Source organism: Cygnus atratus, chromosome 5, assembly GCF_013377495.2.
Source record: "Cygnus atratus isolate AKBS03 ecotype Queensland, Australia chromosome 5, CAtr_DNAZoo_HiC_assembly, whole genome shotgun sequence".
Classification (NCBI taxonomy): domain Eukaryota; kingdom Metazoa; phylum Chordata; class Aves; order Anseriformes; family Anatidae; genus Cygnus; species Cygnus atratus.
Genome location: NC_066366.1, coordinates 23302097 through 23315000, shown reverse-complemented (window position 1 = coordinate 23315000; position 12904 = coordinate 23302097). Strand labels below are relative to the sequence as shown.

At 32.7% G+C, this 12904-nt stretch overlaps 1 protein-coding gene across 4 annotated transcripts in view; it reads right to left on the bottom strand.

Moving 5' to 3' along the window:
- Positions 1 to 12904, bottom strand: part of NOVA1 (NOVA alternative splicing regulator 1) — a 193314-nt gene that overhangs the window by 3303 nt on the left and 177107 nt on the right. The window lies entirely within an intron of this gene.

Genomic DNA, 12904 nt, shown 5'->3' with positions numbered 1-12904 from the left:
AGAATATACTGCTTTCAGCACAGTACATTTCAGATAAAGAGATTAAACAAATGCAGGTATTATGCTCATATGGAAAGATTATCTTAGACTACATCAAAGTGAGTGCTTTCATCTGATTCCCCTCTTTCCAGGCTAATGTTGCAAACCAACTTCTTAGGCAAAACGCGTTTGAAATTCTTTACCTTCACTTGAAAGATCTATAATAATGTAGTAATCATTGAAAAAAAAAAAGCATTTGGCTAAAGCAAGTATGGCATAGCATGGACAGACAAAACAGTTGGTCTTGAATAGGACATGATGTTGATTGTTCAACCTATTAGCCACATCAGAATACAAAAGTTCATTGTGTGCTACAGCATATTATTACTCAGCCTACAAAAAGAAAATGCAGCAGGTGTATCTAAACGTTGATTCTGAAAAAATAAAATATGTCATTTGTACATCTTAAAATGTTTACCGAAGTGTCTTCAAAGGGTATTTCCCTATAAATTCTAACTTTCCTCCTGTTTAAAGTTTTAAACTAATGCAATTGCATTAATGTCAACAAATTTATTCCTTATTGACTTATTGCTATGAGTGAAGAACAACATCCAAGATAAAAATTCAATATTTATATGTATTCTTAGCCTTTCTTTTCAATATACATTTTACAAATGTATTGAAATTTTAATGTAACATCTGTTTCATAATATTGAATTAATGTTACTTTATCTTAACAAAAGTACATTTTAGTAGCCTACTGATATCCATTCATCCAGGTTTTGTGGACCACACATGTGGGAGTAACACTTTTCAATTTGTCAGTCTTTTCACTAAAATGCCATCTAAAATCTCAGCAACAAGTCAATATAAAATACAATCAAAAAATTATTAGCAACATTCTCATGTTAATTTTATTACAAATTCAAGCTTATTATGAAGTCAAGCTAATTACGAATAAAAATGCATGCCCTAGAAATAAGCTTTTTCTAGTCTTACCCATTATAGATATTTCCAGTTGCTATGATAGCTCCAAAATCAAGTCTTTGAAAACCCAGCTAAAGTTAAGAAATATTTACATTTTCCACTTATGCAGTATGTACCTTAAAAATTTAACATACTATATTGCATTTTGCACTGAATTGTTTGGTAGCATATATCGAACTCTTAATTTCTTTAGAATTTTATTCAAGTTCCCTGAGATCAAAACAAAAGATGTTCTATTTGTCAAACTTTTCGGTGATTTTGAGGTGCTCTTTTTTTCAGTTTTCCTGTCACCAAAACAAAGAAACAATTCTTAGAACCGATTTGATATTTGGGATCTAAAGACAAATGTATTAACTAATTGCTAAATATAATGAATTGCTAAATATAATGAATTCTTCATGAATACATTTTAAGGTGGTTTATTTGTTATTAAAATTCCAAAAATAAAAAATTCTATAGAAACAGTCAGGAAAACTCTTTAAACTCTGCAAAACTCTGCAAACCTTTTATTGCATGGAACAAACTTTCATGATTCTGATTTTTGTGTTCTGTTGCTGTTTTTTCCTCCCACATACTACAGGAAACATTTACCTGACTCCACTGATTTAAGATGTACTAATAGTTTAATTGGGAGATTTTGAAAACTGACTTGGCAAATCCTGCTTGGTTTCATAACCAATGTGCATTGTTCTGATTAAGTTAGGTATAAGTGCTTACAAACAGTGTAAAACTAGAATCTAAGAACATAAGAAGGTGTGAAAACGGATAATAGATTTAGAAAAAAAATAATTTATAAAGTCTTTTTAAAAAAGATTGCAAACAATCTATTTCTTACTGGGAAAAAAAATACCTGAAGTCTTTCACAGAACTTTGATTACTGAAGCTGGGAGCATGAATCAAGTTGAGTGTTTTGAGTGAGCTCCACTTACTGCTTTATTTGTTCTGTGTTCTGAAAATTTTTATTTTATTGTATTTTATTTTATGATGCCTGTATTGTGAGTACCTTAATAAATCTTGTCTTTTGAAGCAAATTATATTGTAGAACTTTTAAGAAAAATTAGACTGAGCCACTATTTGCACCTATTCAACCAGTTTTGATATTTTAGTTAGTCAAAAAAAAAAGTATTTTGGATTTTAACTTTCACTTGTATAAAAACATTTTTCATTGCATTATCTTCCAAGCAATAAAAAAGTGAAAACTTTTCAAACAAAGAAATAAACAACAACAAAAAACCCACCCACCACCAACAAACCAAACCAAAAAAAAAAGAAAAAAAACAAACCCAACAATTTCCTAGGAAATATATTCCATTAATTTCCATTTTAAAAAGAGTCTACAATTGCTGCTCCAAGCTCTAGCTCAGCAGACTTGACCTCGAATCTGACAGTGGAAGTGGGCCCACACTACAGTTAGAGATATCATCAGTGCAAAGCTCTGAAGACTCTCATAACCCAACATCTGAGTAGTTAATTTTATGACATCATTGCAGGACACGTAATAACATAGCTACATGTGTAATAAACATGAAAATCCAGGTCATTGTAATATAGCTGGGATTACTCTAAAGGACTGGTGTAGTCCAATAAAATAATTCGGACACAAAATGAAGAAGGGAATACTCTGTATGAAAAAAAGAAAGGTTTTCTCAATAGGAAGTTACCACTTTCCATCTTAATATTACAAAAGTTCATTTGGCTCACTGCTAACAGCTCTGGTCATTCAACAGAATTATCTGGCTAGTCACAGTGAGGATAAAGAACAATGTCCTTCCCTATACCCATCCACTCCCTTCTTGAAATTTTTTTCTACCCTGCCATAGACAACAAATTATGATGCATTTTGGAAAATAAAGCTTGGAGTTACTGATTTGTATGTTACATTTTTTCTTTCTTTTTGTCTGCTTCTGAGAAACAAAAATTCTAAACATCTATTTTAGAAACATCAGATTGTGTACCTTAGCTGATAACACTTTTGTATTTTTTTATTATAGGAAAATGCCACCAATATCCTTTGATATACAAACCTTTCCAGCGTGGAAATTACACCAATTATCATATATCACAAATTTAAAAATTTACAGTTATCTAAACATTAGATAATATGCACAATCTATTTCATACTAAGACATCACAAAAAAATATTACAGTTGAAGTTCACTTTTAACAAAATATAAATGCAACATTATGCGTTTTACTTAAAACAAAGGTAAAATCCTACTCTTGATGAAATGAATGGCAACATTTGCATTATGTTGAGATATTCAAATGTAAAGTGCCTGTATTTGCGATGACTACGTGAAAATGTTATTTAAAAATGGAGATAAGTATGTTAAAAAGCAAAACATTTAGGATTTTTATTTATTTATTTAGGTCATATTAATCTTGCTAACAATTTGTAATTTTCCATCTGTTTCCTGTATTCACTTGAATTTCCATGATTTAAATGCTGGAATATCAAAGCTTTAGGACAAGCATTGGTTGTGTTGCATACTAATACAGCATCTAACATAACAGGGCACAGATCTCTAAGTGCCAGCATATATTAAATATATATTTTATTTTCTGATGAAGCCTAAAAACCATGAGGTCAAGTAGTTACAAGGTATGAAATCATACAATAAAATTATTGGTCTCAACTCCTGTCAAAAAAACAGAAGTTGAAAAAGCAAATTATCTATTTTGTTTTATTACCTGTACCACCACTTGTATATACATACTGAATTTTCTTGTCTTTCAGGGAAATTGGACAGTGCTCTTACTCCTTTTTTTTTTTAGATAAGTAGTTCAGAAAGTTATTTGGCTTCAGAAATGAAAAACCTAAATAATATACAAACTAAGTGCTCTGAGCTATCTAATAAAGGTCTCTGAGTATACAGGAAGGTTAGGTTTCGAGGCTCATGTGTACGCTCTTGGCAATATTGAAATTTATGTTGCAATAAGGAGAGTGAGTATCCAAAACAATAATAAACAAGTTTAAAATGTATATGCAATCTGATTTTTTTTCAAATGCCATAAGCCAAGGAGGGGGAAGGAAGGCATTCAACCTTCATCTCATGCTAAATAGGTTTTATAAAAATAAGGGTTGCAATCATGACATTTGCTTACTCACAAGGCAAATTAATTACTTCCACTGGCATCACCCTCATCCTATTTGCGTTATTCTAAGGAACGTCAAAATCAGGCTCAGAGTAAACTACTTCTCTCCTGAAAAAGGATCAAACAATTTGAAATAATTTCATTGCAATGTTTTCACCAACACAACGCTGTCTTTAAAAAGCCTTGACAAAGGTGCAACAGTCAAGAAACTGTAGTGCTTATGAAGGGCTCAAACCCGAAAGCAGTTTATTGCCCTCTGTTCCCTGTGAAATTAGCAGAGGTTTGATGAAACTGCATTTCAGAGAAGGATGCTTTGTACTTGAACGATCTGTCATTATGTCCTGAGGACAGGATTCAAATTGCTTTAAGTCACTATCACCATTTCATGCGGCAAAATTCTAAACTCCTAAACTCTGCATCAGCTAATTCTTTAATCCTTTTCCTTTTATTGACAACCCACTTGCATAACCCCATGCTGCACACACCCATAATGACAGCATACCCTATGTTACAAGTCCTCTGATTTACCAAACTAAAAGTCCCGTCTCAGTTCTGGCAGTCGAATAACGTGGAATGCCAGATGTTCAGAGATTGTTCTATGACACTTCTTATACCCTCCCTTATGCTGCAAAGAGATAATCTGTGCTAAGCAGCAATAAGCGTGCAATGCAGAACTTCTTCCTGGTAAGCAGAGCCATCACCAAATAAGGTTTTAGTATGGACAGAAAAGTGTATGTCCCATCTCTCCAGTCCTCATCCCCAGTCCTATCCTGTAAACCCCTCCAATAGCCTACAGCAAGATTCCCAATCCTTTTATTTAGTGCACATGCCTGCACTAAACTACATTAAAAAAAAAGTCTCACTGATTATACAAAATTGCATCACAACTTGAAAAACAAACAAATTTCACAAAAGCAATATTTAATTGCATCATCCTCTGCTTTTTCTACCCCATAGGATTGTTTCTGAAGAGAGATTAATGAAGCAAGGAACTTTTTATCTAATATTCAGCTTTCATTTTTACTTTTTCTATCTGTATTAAGTTTTTATAAATCATGCCATGAATCTTCTCAAATAGTTGTTCTTTTCTTTAGCTATTAGAATTTTCAATTTGTGTTTCTATCCTACCCTCTTCTAACAGAATTAAATCTTTACTAAAAATGTTATTTCTAATCCAATAGATTCATCCTAACTCCACATTTTATACTCTCTAAAGCAAATAACTATTATTGCCTTAAACTGTAAATTTCTATATTCCATATATATATTCCCCCCCCCTTTTTTTTCTTTGCTTCAGTACTCATCAATTACTTTAAACTCAAATTCCATCTAGGCTCTATAGATTCTTCTATACCTATCAGAATTTCATGCTATGTGTACTTTAGCTGCTCATCTGACTATAGGCTTGGAGTTGATCAGAAAAGCACAAGTTCCCATAGAGAGCAGACAGAGAGTAAGCGCCATCCAATGTTTTTCTTGGTGGCAGACTAAACACACTACTACAATAGGATTATAGTGATATGAGTAGTCCCATGCCATCCATCCTTCAACTGAAGTGATAGTATGATGAAAATCTTGGAGAAAAAACAGGGTCAATAAAAGATGTGATAAAGGAAAACAGCTAAGTACACTACAGGCATAACAATACCTGCATGCACTTCAGCTACTTAGAACTTACAGCCATGCTTCATCGTATTGGGCAACTCTTGGAAAGTACCTGGCTACATACCCAATGGCAACCACAAGTTTTCATACCAGGACAGAACAAGCTCAAGAGGTCATGGGTATGCTTGTTTCATCCTACTGGTATAGCAGGCAAAACTACCAGGCTAGCAAAATCTATATTGACTGTGCATCCATAACCTTAAGGAAGTTAATGAAATGTCTTTTACTGATTTCAGTAGCTCTGTATTGTGTTCCTTATGTACACATCACATAAGCTTTTTTTTTTCACAGGTGTGGTGCACTGAGCAAATTCCTGGTTGCTCAGTCCAAGAATTTAGATATTTTCTCTTCAGGAAAAAAAAAAAAAAAAGGAAAGAAAAAAACTTTTAAAAGAGTTTAGACAATTCTCTACTTGATATTTATTTAGAAATATAAGAAAATAACCATGTAAAGAGAATCAGCTCTTTGCAAATTTTAGTGTAAATCTATATCATACATTAGCTGTCACCTTCCATGATTGTTTAAATTCTGCAACTTTCATTCCAATTCTCCATATTTTTCAATAGAATTGAAATATTCTGTGAGCAAGTGTAATTGGATTATAGGAAGAGATTAGATTCTATTTTTTTCCTCAGTATAATGCACTTTTTTTTTCCTGTAATGTTTGTGTTCCTGAGATTTTCTTCTCATCAAAAGAAGTATGTATACTTACAATATTTCCTTCATATGTTTTACAGGAAATTATTGCAAGATGAGTCTCATTTCTTTATTTCTTCATGTTGCTTCTTTGTGGTATTTCTACATTCAAAACTAGTGTTTCTTCCAAGTAAGCTTGAAGTTAAATTAATCCTTTAAAAAAAAAATCTGTTGCAAGCAGCAGAGGCCCTTCTAAAGTTAGAGGCACACTAGATTACTAAAAACAAAAGTTAGAATAACAAGGCAAACACATCATCTAAAATTTTTACTTGTATCTGTCCCTAAATTTCAGTAGGAATTTGGGCTGTCTTATTTGCCCTCTACTGTTTATCACCAGTGTTTATTTTGTTCCATTTCTCAGACCTCCTTTCAGCTGAAGCTGCATTGCTCAAGGGTATTGTTTCATTTTAGTCCTAGTAACTATCATATAATACAAATCTATGTTCAGTTTAAATATTCAGAATTATTTACACTTAAAATCGAGAGGTCTAAAACCTTGGAACCAAACTGGAGAAACATTTACTAGAGGAAGGAAAAAATATTACATTTATTTATTCTGCAAAACTTTGCTGCTTCAGCTTAAATCTGGAACATTTTTCAATTAGTGTTTTTATACTAAATCTTGACTCTTTGTGGGAAAAGAAAAAGTACCTCCCACTTCTAGTTAATTATGCTTCTGCCTACTTTAAAGTATGAACATGAAGATTTTAACTAAAGATGTAATTTGGAATGCAAACTTCTCAGAGCAAGGAACTAGCAAATCATGTTTAAACAAACAAACAAAATTCTCTGGTCTCTGCTTTAGTTGTCATTCTCTTATTAGTGTGCACATTGTAGGCTCTGAAACATAAATGGAAAGGTTACCTTCTCTCAAACACAGTTTTTACTAGATACGTGCACATGCAAGTTGTGTATGGAGGGAGAATAAATATTAAAACTATGTTATTTATGCAGGTGGTCAATTCTACGAGATTATCTAGTTTTGCATAAACTATTATTTTAAAATTACACATACATATGCATACACTAGTCTATGACTAGTTTCTTATACCTCACAAAACCACAATTCAAAAGTATGTGAACATATGAAACTGCATCCTCCATGACTTCTCTATAATACATAGTTTTAATAACATAGAGAAGAAACTTTTCTAAGTTTGTTTCAGTATAGCACAAAAACAACTCTCCATATTTCATGCATTAATGTTTCATGAGATTCAAATTACATTTGCAGGGAAGTGTTATGTATTTTGAGTAGCTTCATTTATACTTTTCATATTTTTACAATTAAAAAAAATGAGCTGGTTACATGCTGAATTATGCAAGAGTAAAAAATCATAGACTTTCAATCAATTGCAGAGTATGTAGTATACACAGAAAAGCAGACATCTATATTGACTATGCCATTCATTGTTCAGATGAAACATCTTTTAATAGGACAAAAAGTAGGAATACTAACTCCACTGGCCAGTAAAGCCTGAATGACACTTTCAGTGACAGCAAAATGTTAACTTTATTCTCTAGCTAAATTAAAATATATTTTTCCCCCTATGTAAAATCTTCCTGTGATTTTTTTTTTCCTCTCCTATTTGTTGCGAGGTGTGTTGTGAACACCTGTCAACATGCCATATACACAAGGATGGGCTTCATAAAATAATGAACATTTACAGTACTATTGAGTACAGTAAACTGGGATACTTTTGACTGCAAGACAGCATGTAATTATAATTTAATATCATTACTGGAATTGCTGAAAAGACACTCAATACAAATATATCTAAAAAAAAGTAGATAACGTACATTCTTTTAAAAACAATTATGTGCCTGTGATGGCATCTAGAAAACTCCCATTGTTTTGCATTAGACAGGATCTAAGTTAAAAACTCGTAAAAAAGGAATTCCAAAAGGAATTGATATTCCTGACTGTATTTGGGGCACAGGTGGCGTATCCTTTTTTAAAAACTTTCTCAGTCACATAAACTATAGATGTTACTTTAGCTCCTCATGGCTAATTTGTTCATTGTCCAGAGAAGCATTGTGAACTGGCTGCTTTCCTGAAAAGTTGTCAGACAAAAGGTAAGTACATAAACTACAAGGACATTTCTACACTTCTCAAGAAAATCCCTAAAAGGCTATGTAAAAGTTAATGTGAAGCATTAGCTTCACACGCACTCCCCAGCACCAGAATAACTATATACTTGTTATAAGTGATATACTGTATTTTAACTGGACATTTTACACTTGATGAAAGCAGTTACTAGAAGAAAGCCTGTGCTTGAAACATAGAGGAGATCTGACACGCTCTTAGTAGCAGATCATAGAGTTAAGTTTGATGACCTATATGCACAGACAGGAATTCATTTCCTATTGATTTCAAAGAGATTAAGGCTACCCAATTTTTTATGGTTGAGCACTGCAAGTTCAAGACAAGTCTAAGTGTATGTCCTTAGCTAAAACAGAAATTTTCACGATAAATATGAAAGATTAAATATGAGAGAACCTCATGGGTACCCATTATTCAAGCCCAGGTTGGATGAGGCCCTAAGCAACCTGATCTAGTGGGTGGCATCCCTGCCCATGGCAGAGGGCTTGGAACTAGATGATCTGTAAGGTCCCTTCCAATCCTAGCCATTCCACGATTATACCTAAAAGTGACTCAAGGTTCATTATGAGCTTTGATAAACACAGATAAAATACACAATAATATACTTAAAAACATAAAATAAAATAAAAAGGCAAACAAAATTACATAGTTTAGTTATCCCACTTAATTCAAGTCCAAGGAAAGGACAACCAATAGGAATGTACAACGGCACATAGCCACATTGCCATTGCCTATAGCACATTTCACTGAAGCTGTCTGAAACTCGAAAGCATGGAAAAGCTGAAAACAGGATCTAACAAGATCTTAGAAATACATTGAAAATATCACTCTCTTGCACTGCTGGCCAAATTCCCAAATTACCTTAGGACTTAAATCCAAATTTAAAATGAAAATCGCATTCCAGGTAGGAATGGTCAAAATCTGAAAAGCTGCATTTCAAATGAATCTATCTGTAGGATTTGGTAGAGTGATAAGGTGCAAACACTGCTGAATTATTTTCAGACCATCTTTGGCAAAGTTGATTTTTACAAAATATGTAACACATTCATCAGGGACATTTGACAATACAGAAAATTTAACTTCTCAACACTATACCATCTGCGGGAGACCTCTCTTTTAAAAGGTATGGAAATGCTATGCTACAGCAGAATCATTTCAAGTATGGAAAAGACGGATTTGTAAAGACTCCTGGATGATTATTTAGGCATCATAACCCAAAAGGCATACTTGCACATTCAGAAAACCGAATAGCCAAACCACTTATTTAAACCATAAAAAAAAAAATAAATCATAAATTCGGGTACTTGTTTAAAAAAGTGATGATAGTCTTGGTGAATTCTGAATCATGACTGCATGTCCATGTCATTTTTGTTGTTGTTGTTGTTGAATGTGTCCTTAATAATCTTGTAATGCAGAATTTGTGAATCACTGATCAGGGGTATAATTCCTCTGTGTAAAAACTTCGCCATTCTTGTCAAAGTCCTTCATGTAAACTATTCTAACTTGAAAAAGAAGAATGGGAGGTATCTTGTCAGGTCTAGACATTGAATGGTAAAACAAAATGTTTTCCAAAGAGCCATGCAAATATAAATTTTCTCATTACTTCCTTATGAGATTTAGTAAACATCATTTTTCCTTGAGATATGACAAGATGGTAGAACTGAATATTTTTTACAGGATTAAATTAAAAGGACTTAATTAATTTTAATTAAAATCTAGCTACGCATACCATCAAAAAACAAAAAGAAGAAAAAAGGAAAATACTTGTTAATCATGTACCCACTGACAGAACATTTGATGCAAAAAAATAAAATTTGCCAAAAAAAAGATCTGATGCAAAAAATGAAATGTAAATACACAAAATAAATCCCTAATCACTTGAAAATGGCTAATATACTTTTCTAAATATATTTATATTTCTATACTATACATACTTCTCCATAAAAGTTACTGAGTATTATGGAGTATATAGAAGTCCTATCACATTCAGTATCTAGCTAACAGCTCCAGCAGACTTAAGAGAGCACAGAAGCTACATATTCAGCAGTGCCTCTTTAAATCATTTGTTCACAATTCAGCTGATTCTAAGAAACAATAAGAAAAAAACGAAAGCAAATTAGTCCATACGGAAGTAATGCAAAATATTACTACTAGATACAGTGAATGAAACCATCCCTCTCCCTGTCATGTCTTAGAATCTCACAGCTGCAATAATGTCACACATTAGTGTGCTCATGCACAAAAACAAATGAAAACCTTCTACATTACAAAATCTTGGAAGAAAAGAACACTTTGTTACAGAATTATTTCAAGAGGTTTTCCAACATTTTATTTGACCTCAAATTTCTGCCCTTAAAAATGTTAATAAATATATATCTATAGATATGTCTTCCATATATATCTATATTTAGGATATATACTCATACCTTTTCTATCATATTAAGATCTTTTCTATTCAGTCTATATCTAGTTAAACATAGAGAGATGAGAAAAGACACAACAGCATTTTAATGGTGTATCCTGACCTAACCCTGCACCTGTTTGGATATGCTTTTTACTCACAGATCACAAAATTGTAAGTAAGGTGAAAGGTAAATTTTATAGTATCACCAATGAATACCTATGACGTAAACATGGTAGAATGATCAATTTTTTCGTACATTTGTAACTGTTGCAAATGTTGCAAACAGCAACCTATGTAAAGCCATAGAAAATGAATGTACCATGTCTAAATGAACACCTTGGGGCTTTTCTGGGCCATAAAATAAAATAATAATAAACCCTAACATCCCCCTTTCTACATTATTCGTAATTAAAATCCTGGGAAAATTATTCTGTTCTCAGATGACCAGAAGGAAGGGGAGACATGAATTAGTGTCCTTGTGGTCATCCCATTAATGTGAAAAAAGGAGCATCTCTATGTTCTGACCTACAGATTGTTCTGTCTAGCTTCATTGTTTTTCACTATAAGTGTGCTGAAAAATAGCAAGAAATTCAGCTCATGCAAAATGCATCTGGCCTATCTAGATGAACACTTCTTAATGGTATCAAGGGCTAGACCCTACGAATTTCACTGGCTACTTTACTGCACTCATGGCTTTGCAAAAGACGACCAGCAGCTTGATCCTTTCTGTACTGAATGTTGCTTAACTATTGCAAAATAATCTTGTATAGCAAGAGCTACTCGATAAATATCTAAGGAAGACAATCTCGCAGATATCATTTGAGAATTGTTTTCAAATGACAAAGGAAGTAAAGGAAAGTTAACAATAAAACATTAAAATAACCATATCTCTCTAGGTCAAAGAAATAGTAATTACCAGAATCTTTTATAACAAAAAGAACATAGTTTCACTAATGAGTGGATATCTCCAAATTTAATAAGCACTACTACAGCACTACATAGCCTTCTAATGCTAATAGAGTCTTCCAACAAGCCACTACAAAACTTTCCTCTCAGAGGCCGACACTGTCTCTGACAAGAATCAGAGAACAAAACAAGGTTGTATCAAGGTGCTGGTTTAGGAAAATATATCAATACCTAAAGCTAAGTGGCTGGCTTAGAACTTCACATTCACAGCAGTAAATCTATGCCTAAGTACATGCATAATTTATAAGCCTATCTCCTTTTTTTTTTTTTTTTTTTACCTTTTCATATACTTGCAATTACACATTTTTAACCAACAATGGCACCAGCCAGTGGTGACGACTACTGGGAAAAAAAAAAAAGAAAGAAAGAAAGGAAAAGAGCACTGGAATAGGTAGAAGTAATGAATGAAATTAGCAATCATTTGAGTAAACGAAACAAAGACTGATTTGTGCTAAGACAAACCATTTATGAAAGTTGACCTAGCTTATCAATAAAAGCTACAATTTTAAGAGACAATAGGATGTACAATTGCATCCTTCTTGTGAAATGAAGATCCTGGATTTAGATGACATTAAATTTGGTTCACTGGGGAATCTTGTATATATTTATCAAATTGCATATCTGTGAAACATATTGTGTCCATACATCCATGCTCTGTCTTATATTTCTCCCACAATGAGAATCTGTGGAGTCAAATACCATTAAAGAATAACTATCTATAAATAAGAGATTAAAAACAAAAGAAATCAAGAACTTTTGAGATTCAATTAAGCATTACAAATCCAAGGCACAAGCATCACTTGAATATAGATAACTTGTACATGTATAATTTCACTAGATAATCAGTTGATGTAAATATCCACATGGAAAAAAAATGACTTACACCAACTGAGGTGGTGAAGCACATGGCTGTATTTACATGTATAGGTCACACATTTTTATTTCTACATTACATATGCGTAATTATGTGTGCATTAACTTGGAAAAGTAGGATACTAAGAATAAAT